This window comes from Mus musculus, chromosome 2 (genome assembly GCF_000001635.26).
Source record: "Mus musculus strain C57BL/6J chromosome 2, GRCm38.p6 C57BL/6J".
Taxonomy (NCBI): Eukaryota; Metazoa; Chordata; class Mammalia; order Rodentia; family Muridae; genus Mus; species Mus musculus.
The window spans coordinates 115327603-115345806 of record NC_000068.7 but is presented as its reverse complement, the minus strand read 5'-3'; the positions used below and the strand labels follow the sequence as shown (position 1 = coordinate 115345806).

At 37.6% G+C, this 18204-nt stretch overlaps 1 long non-coding RNA gene and 1 pseudogene across 1 annotated transcript; one reads left to right on the top strand and one right to left on the bottom strand.

Moving 5' to 3' along the window:
* Window positions 1-1526: 1526 nt before the first annotated feature.
* Window positions 1527-16541, top strand: 4930528P14Rik (RIKEN cDNA 4930528P14 gene). The gene is made up of 3 exons (NR_040516.1): window positions 1527-1618; window positions 12123-12207; window positions 16212-16541. It is a non-coding gene; the product is annotated as an RIKEN cDNA 4930528P14 gene (long non-coding RNA).
* Gm18967 (predicted gene, 18967) lies at window positions 12064-12624 on the bottom strand (annotated as a pseudogene).
* Window positions 16542-18204: the final 1663 nt, after the last annotated feature.

Genomic DNA, 18204 nt, shown 5'->3' with positions numbered 1-18204 from the left:
CGAAATTATACACTCATTTCTTTTAATTTATCTGCAGTCAAATGTTTCAAACATCTGTTAGTTTGTTTCAGTTAGGAACATTTTACTAAATAAAAAATCAAACAGAAGACAACTTTTCCCTTATTTAATTGTGGAAAGTAACCCCCCCCCCCATATTTAGCATTTAGATGCCCCTCTTTCCTTCCCCTCCCTCTCTCCCTCCTCCCTCCTTTCTTCCTTTCCTCTCCCCCTCCTTCCTTCCACACCATTCTTTTTCCTCACTCCCTCATTTTCTCTTCTTTTTCCTTTTCCTCTCTTCTTCCTTCTTTCCCCTTCCTCTCCTTCTTGTTCATTCATTTCCTGTCTTCTTCCTTTCCTCTTCTGTCCCTCCTTTAATCCTTTCATTCATTTTCCCCATCTCCCAGTCTTCTTTACTTTCCTTCTTTCTCCAAGCTTTGATACCTGGCTAGGATTTGAAAGAAAATGTCTTTTCTTTCACTGTTTCCCAAAGAGAATGTGTGTGGAAATTTAAAAGATACCATATAAAAGCATAGCCAAGTAGAATCCTATAGGAGAGACCTGGACATAAAAACAATGCTCCTAGCTGCAAAAATCAGGTAAAATACCAGGATGTATGTAGTCATTCAGGGGACTGAGGATCACCCTCTGGGTGCTTCTTTTTTCTTAAATTATTCAGTGTTTGAGATTTAGATAGAAAAGGAACAAATGAGGAAATCCCAAGGAGATTCCAGAGGAAAGTCAGTCAAACTAATAGATGAGAAGGCAGACTCATCTCTGTAGTAGTAAACACTAAGGAACCTGAGATTATTCAACAAGTCGAGCTAAGGGTGGCTTTATAAATGTTTTCCAGTGTTGAACAGGCCAGGTATTTTAGAGAGCACTATATGTACATATAACATAATAGGATGCTAAGGGATTAGAACCATAACAAAGAGAAGGAGTCTCACATGACAAGCCTCAATGTTAAGATGTGCAAGACCCTTTAGAGATGATCTGAACCCTAGTTCAAAGAGTCAGCTTTGGGATGTAACCTACTTCCTGTCTCAAAGGTTTACTAGGTCTTATTTGCATTGGACAGAGGTGTTGATCACATGGTCTATTTTCATCCCTGTAAATTATTTCTTCTGAGAAGCAACTTGTCACAAATCAGGTCGATGTGACTTTCGTGGTTTTGGATTTGATTTCTCTTGTACCTGAGTCTGTGTGCTGGAGGCTCAGTCCTCAGAAGGAACATGTCTAGTGAAAGGCTCACTTATTCATCATGAGTATATTATTGAAAGGGACCACGTGGGTCGTGAGTCTCTGTAGCCTCTTGTTTCAAGATGTAACTCCTTTATCTGTAGTATGTTGTTCACTGCTCACCCGTGGCATAAAGTCATGTAACAAAGATGGTTCTGACCAGAGAGAGCTGAGCCAATGCCTGCTCCTTACCCTCAATCCTGGGAAACAATGCGCTTCCTTTTCTTTATGATGTCACCAGCCTTATTTATCAGAGTGACAAAAGGCAACTGAGGGGAGACTTTATCAGGCTGATTCAAAGAGAAGGACAGTTCAGGAGTCAAGAAAATGTTCCAGGTGACAGCGAGAGCCATGTAGGGTTTGCAGCAGTGGGTGACAGGTGAGGACATGGGTAATTCTTACCTTACCTGAACTGCTCTTTAATACACATCCTGCAGGCTTTCTTAGTGATTCGGCTGCTACTTGCTTCTCTTGTAAACTCTTAAAACTTACTGCTGAAACCTCTCTGTAGGTGAAATTTTTAGTCTGCCATATAATCTTTTGTCTCCTTAGGCCCTTTTGACTTCTTTGTTTTCCCATGTAAAGGAGAAGTCTAACTAAACTCAGGGAGGGCCCGTTGTTCTGAAAGTTTGAAAAGAAATTTATTTTATTTTTTTTTATTTAAAATTCATACAATATATTCTAATGACAGTTCCCCTCCACAGTTTCCTCCCAGATCCTTCCCACTTCTCCACCCATCCAACTCGACAACTTCTTTTTCTTTTTGGAAAATAAATAGGCAAAAACAAAAACAAAAACAAAACAAAAAAACAAAAAAATGAGAATTAAAAAAAATAAAAGAAATACAAGAATGTGACATTTAAGAATGCCCAAATAAAGAAATAAGAGACATAAAAAAATCTACAAAGAAGCCACTGAGTTCATTTCCTGCTGGGTGGCTACTGCTGGGCAGACGTTTTTGGTTCTGTTTTGCTGGATGAGCTTCTAGCTTGTAGATTTGCAGCTTACAATGAGTATATAATAAATAACTATCTAGAACCCTTTAGAAACGAATGACGAGGCTGTGATATCTTTTCTTTGTTGACCAGACTGTGAAGGATTAAACAATAAGCAACCCCTGATATTAGCGAGCTTTTATTACTAATATTTACATTCTTTCTGAGGGCTCACACCCATTAGCTTAAGTATGATCTAAGAAACATCTGTTGCTGGCAAAGCGAGCAAAGAGTGAACCAAGAATGAAGGACAGTGGATGTTGTGCCCACCCCTGGCAGCTTTGTCCAAGGGAAATTAGGCAAAGCAAGCTGGGGGTGCACTGCATTCAATAAAGGGGCTTGCTGAAATGAAGTATGGCCACAGGCTCACTGATTGTTCAGAATTGGAAGCTAACTCTGAATCATCTAAATTTGACCTGGTTTAGGATAACAGACTTAATAACTCTTCTTTAAAAAAAAAAAGTTCTGTCGAAGATCCAAAATGGCAAACTATAATCAGAAGGTTTGTCACAGTCTCCAGGTAATAAGAAAGTCTGGGAGGAGCTGAAAAATCAGGCAGACGAAAAGCAATGGATATTCTCAACAGCTGGGGAAAAGGACCATACTTAGGCACAAACATCCTTAGTGCTTGGTACTTCGCGTTGGCAACTGACACGGCAGAAGCAAGACACCTTTTCAAAAAGACCTCTGCTCCTGTGGCAGGCTGGTAGCAGCCAGAGACCCTCTAAGAGTCATGCTCAGGAATTTCAGACTAAGGGGTAAAGGACAAGCAGAGCACAGGGAGACTACAGAAAAGAAGTGGCCTAAAAACCCAGTGAGAACTAAAATGTACGCCAGAGCATTCACACAGACTTCGCGTAGCATGCAGGGATAGCTGCAGGTGAGCTGGGCCAGCAGTAGCAATCAACGAGCAGAAGGAAGTAGCGGAGTTGCGACCAGATCTGAGACTCCTGTGAAGCCCTGCCCATGACAGCAATCAGATCAGATCAGCCAAAGGAAGATCTAGAGAGAGGGTGGTAATGGGAGCATGCACCACAGACGACCGCCCAACCGTGAGGAGAGAACATAAATGATTCTAGAAAAGAGCTGCCAGAATAGGGACGCTCTCAGCCTTAGTCATAGTGCAGACATAGGTCAATGGTGAGATTCGCAACTAGTCAAAGCGCGAATAGTAACTGTTGTGTGCGTATCACTAAATGAGGGCTTTGTATCACTGCTCTAAAGCCCAGAGAGCACTGTGGAAGAGGAGAGCGAGAGATTATAAGAGCAGTAGGATGAGGGGGTTGCTGTGGCACGTTGCCTTATGGATTTGACGTTGCCACTATACTCACAAACTCATGGCAGCTCCAATCGTTTGCCCAAGACCTGCACAAGATGAGGCCTGTCTATAATGTACCATAGATGGGGGGCGGGTCATATTTTTAGTGGTGTAGTCACTGGTAACTTGCCCATGGTTCAGTAAATAACCTCTCATCTATGCTCATATAAGTGACCCTAATTAAATTCAGTGGTTCACAAAAACAAAACAAACCAAAGACATTGAAAATAGAGAGGGGAGTACTTTGGGAGAAGAAGGGGTCCAGCAAGGGTAGGAGGGGATGTAAATGACCAAAAGACATCAACATTTATGGAGTTAAGTTGTCAAAGATTTTAAAAATGAATTAATAATAAGCATAAGCTTATTATTAATAAGCATAATGCTGTTACACAAGGTGCACAAGGATGGGCATATCTGAGCTAAATTCACAAGGGTATAGAAGCCCAAAAGGAAGCTTAGCCATCCATGTGCCCATCTGACCTCAGGATAAAAACAGAAGCAAAAAATACCAAAGACAAACAAATATCAGACTCTACATACCAGTCCCACGAGGTACACAACATCTGTGTTAAATGTGAATCTGCTGGCTCCCGAGGTTCTCCATGGGGCCTCTGTTTCTCCACATATAAAGCATATTATTTAAAGGTGGGTTTCTTCCTACTTAAAAAAAACTGCATTTTTTTTAATGCCAGAAGGAAGGTGTTTTATGTTTCTTTTATGTGATCTTCTTTTCATTCCACATGAATAGGGTTCCCAATTTTATTTTTTATTTTCAACCCAATACATTCTCATGTTAAGCTGGGCAAATTTATTCAACCTCAGCTCAAGCACTGATTTAAAAAAAATAAATAAAGCAAGGTCAGGCTAGCTTTGGTTTTTTTTATATTTTCTTTTATAATAAATTCTCTCTCAAATGATGCCTATGTGTATGTTTTGACATAATCATGGGTACAAATGTACAGTGTCTGAAATCTAAAATGACACTGGAATATCTTTTCTCACATTAGCATTATTTTAGCATTCCTACAACAGGGGGTGGTTCGGAGAAATGCAGAGACTTTCAGTTTATATATACACCTCTGATTATTATTCTGGGACCCGGAGCTACGGATCCAATCTCATATTATGATGGATGCATCTCTCTGAGTTCAAAAGTATTGGCAAAGGGAAGGGCTTTAAATAAGGCGACCACGAGAGTCAAGATATGCGATTCAAAATTGAATGTCACAGTGTTAAAAGATGACCTAGTTTTCCCTAAGATTGCTGCAGCAGCAAGAGAGGTAGATACGGGGTCCCTTGGTGTTCTGTCATGTTTGAAAACAGGAATAGTTATCGAGGCCACAAAGGCTGTGATGTGTATGTTCCTTCTCAGCTAGTAGTCCATTTTAATCAATGACTTCTAAAGCTTTGCCTTGGAGGGTAGAGTAGTTCTCATGTTTGGAAAAATAGAGAAGCCATCGCATGCCAGAGAATTTGTATAAGAATTAGGCAAACTGTTGGAAGGATGAGGGAAAAGCAGCCATTGCTCCAGTGTTACTTTAGATTCTTTGATATTTGAGGTAGAGTTGGAAGTAGCAGAAGGGATTTGAAGGGCAGGTATCGGTGGTCCAGGACACACCCTTCCAGGGGTAATGTCATCCAAGGGAGCACTGGTGCTGCCAACAGCTGCTCATGACTTTATACTGCATGGAAGAAGAGGCAGGTCATTGTTTGAGTCTCTTGCACACTTGATGAAATGTTTGGTATATACTGGAAGTCAGCTGACAATTTCGACAGATTAGATTTCATCCCTGGTTAAGAATGAAAGCAACAACAGGAGAGGCACAAAAGAAAGGATTCTATCATCTGGGAGATGAAGTCTCACCTCTGAGATTTCAAGGTAAAACCAGAATGGTCTTCATGAATATAAAATGTTATTGATAATGAATGAGTTGTTAAGTTAATATAATGAGAGTACGAATACAGGCAGGATGGTATAGGTCTGTGGCTTGATTCAGAGATTCTCACTAGGATAAAACAGTCAAAAAGTATAGAGGAAAAAGAAGAGACCAAAGATCTATTTTTCACTTGTTTTTGAATTTGCCTAAGACTGGCCTTGAGCACAGTTCTTCTAAGTGCAAATATTCCATAAGATGTAGACTTCTTCTCTCATAAATGCTGACGATTTTCTTTGGTGGATAAATACTGACCTAAATGAAGTACTGGAGCCTGGGGCCTGGGGCCTGGGGCCTGGGGCCTGGGGCCTGGAGCCTGGAGCCTAGCTGCCTCTTGAAACTTCCTTGTGGTTTTCTACTTATTTTATTAAATGGTAGGCATTTAGTAGTATCTTCTTTCTCTTGACCTCACAGTATATATCATAGTAGAGAAGAACTTGCCCCCAGGCTCTTTGAGTTCCAAGTGGACACTCTTACAATTCCCTCTACTACCCAGATGTAGAAATGGAAAGGTCATTTTGTAATATTAATTTGAAAATATGTTTTGGTTAGAATAAAGAGTCAAGTTTAAAGACATTTTTAAAATATCTTGCTTTTCTACCAGTTCTTTGAAATGAGTCTTTATAGTTTTTTGTTTGTTTGTTTGTTTGTTTGTTTGTTTTTTAAATGTGGTAGTTGTATAATTTAGGGAGAAATTTGGATAAAGATAGCTGAAGAGAACATTTTTCTTCAAAAATTGGTATTTTTATTTAGAGTGAGCCTAAGTAATTTTCAGAAGGGCAATCGCTAGAGGCAAAACTCAAAAGGCTATAGTTCTTTTTAATTAATAAGAAAATCATATTCTCTTTATGACTTTTGTTGTCATATACCAAAAAATAAATTATAATTTAATATTTTCTTAATTTTACATTCCCCTTGTCTCAAATTCACGGAGTTCTCAACTTGAGAATTTATTTTTCCCTTTCAAATTGTTCATTAAAGCACAAATGACTTTGTCTCTTTTGATGTTGCCAGAGAAACTCGAGCACTATGTAATTAGCTTCTGGTTTAAAGTATTTCTCTCAACAAACACAGGCTTCCAGGACAAAGACTGCATAATAGATGTTATTAACTGTCCGTATAAATAGGAAATGTGTCTTGTACAGCCTTACACTTGCAGAATGAGCTTGCCTTCATTCCAAAGTCATCTCTTCATTAATGACTCATGGGTTTCTTCCCATTATTTAAAAATAATGTAATTACAGGCTATTCGGTAATAATTTGACATATCTTATATTCATATTTGAACCTATTAATTAGAAACAACATATGCATTTATAATGTGCCTTTATTATTCCACTTAATCCCTTTAATCCTATCTGAATGGCCAGATGAAAATAAATCCCTTCAAACATCTTTGCAAACAAACATCTAAATTCACCTAGTTTTGTCTTTGTTCTCAGCATCTACAACTGAAACACTCATGATTGACACCAGGAGAAGCCGTAAACAAGCAATGGGGAAAGAATAATAGGGAAATTATTTTTCTTTGTCAAGAAGGGATATGTATTTACAAAAGACTCCTTTCCATCTACGGGGGTTTGGAATCACAGGGAATTGCTTTTGAGACTGTGGTAATATCCTTAGAAATTAATGAGCCGATCGTTCATACGGCTTAGGGTAGTCATATGGGTCCTTGACTCCTACCATGAGCCCTCTTGTAAGATAAACAGGTGTCTATTGAAGACTTTTAACCCAAGAGAACCGCGGTCATATAAGCCTTGAGGTTTCTCAGAGGGTCTCTTTCCTGTGAATTTACTAAAGTAAAAACAACACAGGGAAGCCACGTGGGAGGCAATTCTGGATCCTTTTTAAGACACTGCGCTCCTAACCCCTAGGTCACTGGAAGTAGAAGAGGCAGCAATTGTTTTTCCCTGCTGTGAGCAATGGATTTGAACATGTCTCACACTGTTCTCATGCTGGGCCCTCTTCCCCTCTCTTCTCCCCGTAACACAAGTGTGAACTGAGCAAACAAAAGTCCTCTGGGCACTAAGAATAACACAGCCTGTCTACAGATCAACTGATTACGTCATTCACTTTTCTGAAGCAGATGTGTGTAAAGCCTATCTGTTAAGCAATGGAGACTTTTGTTTTTAACGAGAGAGACTTACAAACTAGCTTGCTTTTTAATAAAATATATAGGAACTTCAAAATATAGTGACTTAAAAATGAAATAAAATAAAGATACTCCAAAATCTGGAAACCAAAAATCATCATAATTAATACTTAGCTGTATCTCTTTCTGAGGTTGATTATGGACTTAATGATTGTGATCATGCAGTTGAGATAGCAATATCTATTTTGCTCTTATGAATTTCATTTCATGTATCAGAAGAAAAAAATGATATATTTTGTATCCTCTAGTATTCTATAATCTCCCTGGGCTGAATTATCAATACAGGATTATTAGGTCGTTGGGTAGTAGAGATATTTTTTATTTTTCTTGCTAATAACAATTTGGCAATGAATCGACTTTGCACAGTTGTTTACTTTTATCTGCAATTATTTCCTTAGAATCTATTACTTGAAGTGAAAATGGTGAGGTCATTTTGCACACCTGTCTTAAAACTTCTGGTATAAAATTAAGTATTTTTTTTTAAAAGAATGTGGATGACTGCATTCCCAGCAGCAGGATATGCCTGAAGAAGGCTTTTTCCATTTTCTTCTCTGCTTTCAGTTCTGAAAACCTTGAGTACCTTTTTTATAATAGTCAGAAACCGGAAAAAACCCAGATGTCCTTCAACAGAGAATGGATACAGAAATTTGGTACATTTACACAATGGAGTGCTACTCAGTTATTAAAAATAATGACTTCATGAAATTTGCAGGCAACTGGATGGAACTAGAAAGCATCATACTGAGTAAGGTATCTCACTCACAAAAGAACACACATGGTATGCACTCACTGATAAGTGGATATTAGTCCAAAAATTCAGAATACCCAAGATTGAATTCACAGACCACATGAAGCTCAAGAAGAAGGAAGACCAAAGTATGGATGCTTCAGTCCTCCTTAGAAGGGGAAACAAAATATTCAAGGCAGGAAATATGGAGACAAAGTGTGGAGAAAAGACCGAAGGAAAGGCCATCCAGAAACTGTCTCACCTGGATATCAGTCCCATATACATACACCAAACTACTGAGGATGCCAAGAAGTGCATGCTGACAGGAGCCTGATATAGCTGTCTCCTGATAGGTTCTGCCAAAGCCTGACAAATACACAAGGCAGATGCTTACCAATGGACTGAGCACAGTGTCCCCAATGGAGGAGTTAGAGAAAGGACTGAAGGAGCTGAAAGGGTTTGTAGCCCATAGGAAGAACAACAATTTCAACCAACCAGACTCCCCAGAGCTCCCAGGGACTAAACCACCAACCAAAGAGTGCACATGTAGGGTCGCATGGCTCCAGCCTCATATGTAGCAGAGGATGGCCTTGTCAGACATCAATGGGAGTTGAGACCATTGGTTCTGAGAAGGCTCAATGCCCCAGTGTAGGGAAATGCCAGGGCAGGGAGGAGGGAATGGGTGGGTGGGTGAGTGATCACCCTTATAGAAGCAGGAGGAGGGAGGAGGGGATAGAGGGTTTCCAGAGGGGAAACTGGGAAAGGGGATAACATTTGAAATGTAAATAAATATCATTTCCAATTAAAATAAAACCTTGAGAAGCTTTACACACAAACATCTGCTACTTGGCCAACTTAACTTTCACTTCTGTGGATTGTTCTCTATTTGTGTTCCTTGATAAATTTTCTCTCAATTGTGCTGTGCTTTAATATTGATTTACAAGAACTCTTTACATAGTAAGAATGTCTACTGAACCTGTGTATCTGTTACAGAATATGGTATTTTTCAAGTTTCATTTGCCTTTTACTTTAGTTTTACCTAGTATAAAGGAGCTGCTAGTGTTAGAAGACAGACAGTTCCTCATGGAGCTTTTAGTTTCTGAACATCTTGTAATTTGTAATGTTGATAACTTTTATTTACGTCCTGACTAATTTTCTTGTACGACTGTTTCTAAAAATAGATGAGGTAGATCCATTAGGACACCAGGGATGTACTTAACTGCTAAGTCTAATAGATGAGGGCTTCTTAACTCTGGGTTTTCTCTGTCACTTGATCTATAGATTATGTGGGTTCTTCACTCTTTGTTCTTTGTGGATATGTGATACATGCCAGAATCTCCATCCTCTATCCTGAATATTTTCCAATTTATAATGATAAGTTATCTAACATACTTCTTCACAATTAATGCATGTTAGATTTTGTTGCATGTTTTGACGGTGAGCATTTAAAGAACATTTTAATGTATTGACTAGACCTCAAAGAAATAACTTCTACAACATTGTAAAAGAAATAACATTCTACAACGTGTGGTTTATCTCACTGTTTGATCTTCATTTTTTTAACAGCTCATTTTTTCTCCCTTTTTATATTATTTCTTATCTTTCATGAAATTTGACTGAAGTTACAATTTTTATTTTATTTTTAAGTTTTTATTATTGTTTATTTATTTATCTGTTGTATCAATTATATTGCTTTTGTCAACAGGGATGGAATCCAAGTTCATCATGTTAAGTGAAATAATAGCAGGCACTGAAAGACAAGTACTAAATGTTTTCTATGGATGCCGAATCTGAAAAGGCCAACTTCATAGAAATTGAGAGTGGACTTATAGCTATCAGATGCTGGGAGAGTGGGAAGTGCAGGCAGTTTGGCTAATAGATACAAAGTTGCAGTTTGATAAGAACAGGAAGAAATATGTGCAGTCTTGGGGTTGGTTTTATGCTTTGTGTATTCAGATGCTGAGTTCTGTGCCCTAAGATTAGGCTGCAGCCTGAACATGGGCACTGTATTATGCTCCCCAGTCATCTCTGATTGGATAATAAAAACCTCAAGCCCATGACTGGGCAGGGAAGAGAGACAGGTGGAACTTTGGAGCTAGTAGGAGAGTCTCAGGTAAGGACCATGAGGAGAGAGAAGGACAAAGGAGAGTGGAAGAAGAAGATAGCCATGAAGCAGGATAGACCATGAGCAGGTGCCCAAGAGAAGCTTGCCCTGAGGATACATGTGGAATGAAGCACACGTTAGTTGGTACATTTATCTGGTTATTAATAGACCAGTCAGGTTTGAATAGCTCAGAACAAGCTCAGCACAGTGCCAGCAGCTTATTAATAAAAATCTGATTGTGTTTGTGTCATTCACTTGGAGCTAAACAGGATAGAGTGTGGCAGAACCTTCATCCCTCCAACTAAAAATAACTTAATAGTGAAGCTTAGGTGGCCATGCACAATAATAAAATACTGTAAAAAAAAACCCTTAGGTTTTAGTTGTTTTGCCATAAAATGATAAATATTTGAGAAGAGAGATGTATGTGAACTGATTTAAACATTACACAAAATGTACACACATTTAAATACCAGATGGTACCCCATAAATACATACAAATTTTATGTCTTTTTTTATTAGCTAAAAGTAAACTTAAGGTTAAAATAGTAGGAATTAGATAATAGTATAAACAGAAATAACTCAAACTATGCTTTCTAATGTTATTTATTTGACAAATATTTGTAGCTTACCAAGTGCCAGCTACTTTTTTAAGTTCCTTTGCAATTTAAATTTTACCCTAAGTCAATTCTCTCAGCACGCCTATGAGGTAATTCTTGTTGCTACTTCATCATCCAGGTGTCACAGACAGAGGGAGGGGTCACTAACAAGGTCCCACAGCGAGCAAGTTTCCATTCTCAGATCAGAACATAAACAGCTCGCTCCAGGAGGCCTTCATATTACCTCGAACTATCTAGCAATCCATAAAAGGAAAGAGGATGGGATTTGCAAGAACTGAATGGTCCTTCCTTGCCCGTCTGCTACCAAACAAAAGAACTGAAGCAATATGCACAAAAGGAAGTGGAAGTGGCATTTCTTATTTCCTTTGGCTGATGTGTAACCTGTTAAAATCTTCAAAACATGAAAACTATGGATAAAGTCAGGAGTACGGTGTGGTTCACTGTCCGTTTCCCCCGTGAGCACTAGGAAAAGCTGATATGAGTTTAAAATTCTTAGGAATCTCACTAATGAAAGCATGACTTTGAGAGGACTCTTGGGAGGGTGAATAAACCATTTCGTACATAGAAATCATAAACGCTTAACAAAGGCCCCCACAGAGTAAGGGAATAGTTCTTCGTATCAGCTTCTCATCATGGAGACAAACTGGAGCCACGAAGGTAAAAGCATCCCTGAGACTGGCCTCATTTCTATTCATCTCTTGTTCTTGTTTTCTTCCTTATTGCTAAGAGAATTCTGTATTTACCTTACTATTAAAGTCTGCTGCCACAGTATTTCTGGATATGGTTACTTATCACAGACAATATTCAGTATAGTGCCAGATGCACCTTTCTCCTTATTGTAACATCTCTTGTGCTGATATACAGTTGTAATTATCGATTATCGAGAGCACATCATGGTTTAACTGGCAACACTTTTTCTTAGTTGCATAGCTGAAAATAGCAGTATACTTTAAGAGCCGAGGGATCTAAGATTTGATGAAAGAACATTTCCTACCAATATTTTCTGTTTGTGTTCTCCTCTTCCTTATCACAGCAAAGTGCGGACTCAGACACACACAGACCCGACTGACTTCAACAATAATATCTTCAGAACTGTCAACAAGCATGATTATTTCTGAGTGAGTGGACCAATAAGAAACAATTCCACAATTTACAATTATTTTCAAACAAGCAGGACATGGTTTTCTGGGGGAAAATATCACCGTGTTAGTAAGACCTTGCCTAGTATGTACATTTTTACTAGACTATGGAGGCCTAGAATTTTCTTGCTCATCATCACAGAGAGCCACTTGCTTCCCGCATTAATGTTTCCTGGATGTTGGCAAATGACAGGGAGCTCCCGTTCTTTGTCATTGGATCCTCTGTCCTGTTCTATACTATCTCCCATGGTTTGTCTTTTCATATTTCTGAGATGTTTGCTCTTTTGCTTCTGTGCCTGGGATGAGCTCCATCCACACACATAGCATAGTGTACAGGTAGAGTTCAGAATGCCTTGGTATTTGACTGGTCACACTGCCAGGCTGCATGCTGACTGGCAGGCTTATGGCTGTCCCATGTAGACCTGGTATCTACTTGATGAAACAGTAATGAACATGCAAGTCCCCAGGATTTTCACTCTCACAAGTAGTAACTTTCAAATAACTTCTAGTGATGAACTTATGGCCGAAAAACTACCCTGCAATTTAAATGCACACGAGTGTTGCCAGCTGTCTTCAAAAGAATTGACTAATGTTGCCATTTCTGACACTCACCTTTCAAATTTTGCCTGTTTGCCAGCATTAGGTAGTATTAAATTTAATCTCTTTTACTGAATTTAGTCTATAAACTCCATCTAGTTTTGATATGCATCTACATTTTATTATAATTTTCAAAGTCATTGTGTTTTGCTCATCGTTCACTCTGCTTTTATTATTTTGTACAGATTATGCATTGAGGTTTTTATTTTCATAAAGTAATATAGCAAGTTTTAAATGTTTTCTTAGATTTATGACTGCTTAAGGAATATTTGTCTTGACCTGTTTTATGCTGTAAAATGAAATGCCCTAGAGTGGATAATTTAGAATCAACAGGCATTTATTTGGAGTTCTGGAGAATAGGGAATCCAATGTCAAGACACTGGCATGTGGCAAAAGCCACATGTTCTGCCATTCCTCAGAGGATTGTAGAAGTGTGGAAGTACTATATAATAGAGAGGGGAAGTGCCCGGAACTCTTTCTTTGGTCTACACTGCTATCCTACCATAACTAACTTCTCTCTCACCTAATGTAGACCAGGCTGGTCTTGAACTCATGGTAATCCTCCTGCCTCAGCTTCCCAAGTGCTGGGGTTACAACTGAATCATGACCTATAGCATTCATCTATCCCTTAGTGATCCCTCCTTTCTACACTGCTGCACTAGCAATTAGATTCCAGCACAGGAATTTCAAGGACATATTCCAATACAACACTGCAAGGATTTGAAAGAAAATCAAATGTGTTCTAATAATTTTATGGTATTTCTCTGGTGTTGTTGTTGTTTAACCTGGAATAATGGGTTCATCTGACACATTTTATTTTGAAATTAGAAATACAAGAGGTCTTATTTATGCTTTTTTATAACAATAAACTGAACATTCCAACATCATTTATTAACTATTCCCTCTTCCCACAGTGGCCAGATTTTCAATAGCACATCAATTAGAGACTTATATTAAATAATGTATTTAGCTCATCTTCTAAACTGTTTTTTAATTGGTCTGCCATCTATTTCTGAAAATGTACAAGTTTCAACTTCTGTAGCCCTAAAATAGATTTTATATCTTGAGGAAATACCTTACTTCTCCCAACCCTCTTCTAAATTTTCATCACTAATTCAATGGATAATCCCCTTCATTAATCATGCTGTAATTATATTGAAATTATACTTGATTTATATGTTAATTTACAGAGAATTTAATCTATACATTATTAATTTTTTAAATTAAAAAACAGATCTCTACCTCAAGAGTTTTTGAAAATTTTAAGCGTTTTCTGTGTTTCTCCTAAATAAATCACACATTTTTTTTTGTATTAAACCCTTAGTCATCTATTTCTTAAAATGTGATATTTTAGAAAGTAAAGAGATTTTATAAGTAGTTGCTATAAATGTGTGTGTGTCACTGTGTTTGTGTCTGTGTATGCTCATCTATGTGCAGGTACCTTGTAGGTCAACAGAGGGCATTAGATGCCAGGCAGCTAGAGTTACAGGAACAAGCTGCTCAGTGGGTACTTGGGAACCATGGGAGCTACCTTCTTCCTTGTTTTTTCCTAACTCCTTTATGTCTGGGAAAATTATTTACTTTTGTGTATAGCAGCTTGCTGAATAATTACAGTTTTCTCCTTGTGAGTTTAGTTGACTCTTCTGATGTTTCTGTGGAGCATCATGGATGGTTAGGAATACTTTCATTTCCTACTTTCCATGTATGTAGACTTTCTTTTTTCTTCAGATTTTGACTGGCCAGTGTGATAATTGGTTGATGATGATGGTGTCCACCATGCCATTTTGTCCACCTTCTGAGCCTTCCAGGGCACGTTTCTCTTTCTCTTCACTGTGATGGAGTGGATGGCATAGGTGGAACCTGGTCTTTGGGATGTACTTCATGGCATGATTCAGTATGTACTTCTTTTATTTTCATGCACCGATTCCCACCTGCTTGGTCTTATATTTTGATATCATGCCCATATAACAGACTTCTTTGAAGGCAGCATATTCAGAGGTTTCTCTTGGCCTTGCTTCCAATGGTGCCAATGGCAGAATGTGTAGTTAAAATCCCACTGGGTTTTAACTACAGTATTGTTTCTCAGTGTTGGAACTGAAGGACAGCTGACTGTTCCTTCATCTAGAACTTTTGGGCAAAATGTTATTCTGCAAATGGTACTTGGAACCTCTTAGAAATACTGTCTTCAATAAAAAAAAGGGGGGGGGGGAGATTTTGTGCATGCTGTCAGAGTTCTTCTCTCTCACCATGAATTCAGTATAGTTAGCAGCTGTTTCTATAACTTAAGGCCTGGTATCATGACTGGGTCTTAATTCATAGCAATGAGGATGGTAGTTCTCATCTTTTTATTTAATTACTTTATTAATATGAGTAAGAGAAATGCAGACAATGACACTATGAACTTCCGCATGAATACAGCTGGCTTGCTTTATACATTAGCCTTTGATAACGCCCCTTTTCATCTTATCTTCTTTGATAATATTTATCTTGTCTTATGTTTATAAAGAACACAAAGTAAATCCTTCCCATCATAAACACATTCTTACTTTTTCTTATGTTTTATTTTTCTAATTCCCCTTTTAAGATTTGATCCTTTCTATCTCACTAGACCATTTTTTATACCTAAAAATATTTCATCTTTATCTACTTTGCTTGTTTGCTTATAATTAAAAGCAAAGAAAAAAATTCCAACAATTTGCAAAATAATAAGCTATGTATAGTGTCTTTGAAAGTGTCTATGATTGCAATGGAGATAAGGAGACTATAGATTATGCGGATCAGGGTTTTTGCTGCAGGCAATCTCAGTGTCTAGGGCTTCTACTAAATAAATGCAGTCTAGCTGACATATATTTAAAGCAGCCTGTTTGATATGAGATGAATGTAACTTCATTGTTGAGAGTTGCCTATCTTTCTCATTATTAGCTGGTACTGTAGCTGATGCCCAACACTGGCCCACAGTAATTTTTTATTTTCTGAATATTACCTCTATCCATTTTAGAGAGTTACTTAGTGTCATGGAAGCCAAGTAATTATTTTAATATCTGAATTGTAAATCATATTTACAATCCTCAATATATTGGAGCTGTTGAAGGACAAAATACATATCTATATTTAAGGGTTATATTGGTTTGAATGGTTAACAATAAAAATAAATTATATTGTTTATGTATAATTAAAGATTTGAAAAGTTTTCTAACTTTTAACAAGTTTCATCTGGGAAATTACAAGTTGAATCAGTGTTAATAATGACTATTTTACGGTTCAGATTTTTTCATCTTATAATTACCCCCGTTTCCTATTTATTCAATGATCTGCCTTATGTGTTGGCTCGGTTTTTTACCTATGAAGTTTGTTCATACTCTTTAAACTATTTTAATGTTACCCAGCTTGAATTTACATCTCAGTTGAGCGAAGGAAGAAAGAAGTGAGGGGCTTGTAATAATGGCTTTCTCATGCTAAGTTACAGACCTGCTTTGGTCTTGCCCACATTTTGAAGTTACATGGACCTGTTTCTCTACTATGAAGTCTCAGGGTTCAAGATCGCTTCCTAAGATGGTCGACAACAGCCTGCAACACCTCCTTCCTAAGATGGTCTACAACAGCCTACAATACCTCCAGTTCTGGGGTATCTAATGCCACTTTCTGGTTTTCACTTTTATTTTCACACAAGTGGAACATGCACACATATGCAAAATGAAAATAAATCTTAAAAAGGGAAGAATGTGTCTTCTTATGTTTACTGCCATTACTTCGTTTCTCAACAAGCATTGTACGTTTATCTGGACTTCAAAATGTTGAAATAATTTACAGAAGTGTGAGAACTGAGGCTCAGCCATGTTCAACAAAACACTTTTTCCAAAGGGAAGTTTTCAAAATATTTGAGTTGGTGTCAAATCTGGATCCCTTTCAGATGTTTGTGCTTTAAGGTAATCCGTACTAGAGCACAATCTCATTTTCCTAAATAGTCAAAAGCTATTGGAGCGTGTAAGTTAGTCGTATTGCATATTCATTTACTGAGTTATGATGTCATTCTGAGAAGCTGTAATACAGATTAAATATGAGATCACAGCCTCAGATGGAGTTTCATAACTGAATATGGAAGTGGCAATGAGCTTGGTGATGGTTAATGGTTCTGAACTCGCAACTGCTAAAAACCATTCAGGATAAAATGTTCAGCAAATCTGAGGCCCTTCTGGCAGCACTTTCCCCTGTCACATCACACAAAGGTACTGTCCCTTTGTTCTGAACACACAACACACACTTGGCACAAAGTATGTCCCCGCCATCCAAAGCCAGGGAACACCACCTGAAACACTACGGTTTAGATTTAAGTGTGTTATCAACTGCAGTGCTTTGATTGTTATTGTTATTATAGAGATGTTCTTGGAATTATGCTATGATTATGAAAAGGACACTTGTATATATTTTCCCTCCACCGTTTCTCATTTGTTAAGTACTGCATGAGTTTGTCTTTGGATTGTATTGACTTAGAAAATTGAATTTTGAATTTTTTCAATTGAGCTACTGACTTGATTTTTGTAAAAAAAAAAAGTTAAATAAACTTTGCTCTGGAATCAATATACAGTTTTCAGTATTTTTAAAAATAACCCCAAACATACATGTGACCCTGTATTATATATCTATGTGGAGTGGTTTTCTCAGTACTAATAATTATATAATAAAATATTCATCAATTTTGAGAAATGATGAAGATATTATATAATTTGCAGTTTCATGTCAACCAATAGCTGAATCTTTTTGTAAAAAAATGCTTGCACAGGACTCAAGTTCAGTATTAAGCACCTACACTAGATCATTTATAACAGTTCCTAAAGCTAGTTTCAGGGAGAATTCCTGAATTCCTTAGGCATTTGCAGTCACATGTGAACACGCACATAAATGCACAGACACACATAGAAAGAAATATTATATACATGTATATGTATATATACATTCAGTATCTATCTATCAAAGTATCCATCAAAGTCAGTATCTATGAACATTTTCTTTGCTTAAGTTTACAATTATCCATTCCATTAAATAAGACTACTTAAGTTTTTGAGTTTAAAATCAGTTATAGGGCCAGTAAGACCTGCCAACAGTTGGCCAGTGAGAAGTAATGGAAATAAAAGGTTGTTGATAAGAACCGGATAGTTTAGACTTCAGTCTTTACCCTCTAACTGAAGTTGAAGCCCAAAAGGTGTGAACTCAGCTGTTCTCACAAGAACGTAATTTACCAGACTGAGAAGGAGTGCAGTTGATCAATGTGGATCAAAGAAAGAGTCTCGAAATGTGGTATAAACAAGATTAGAGATGTAGCTTATCTGATTTTGTGTGTGTGTGTGTGTGTGTGTGTGTTATGTGTATGTGTATATATGT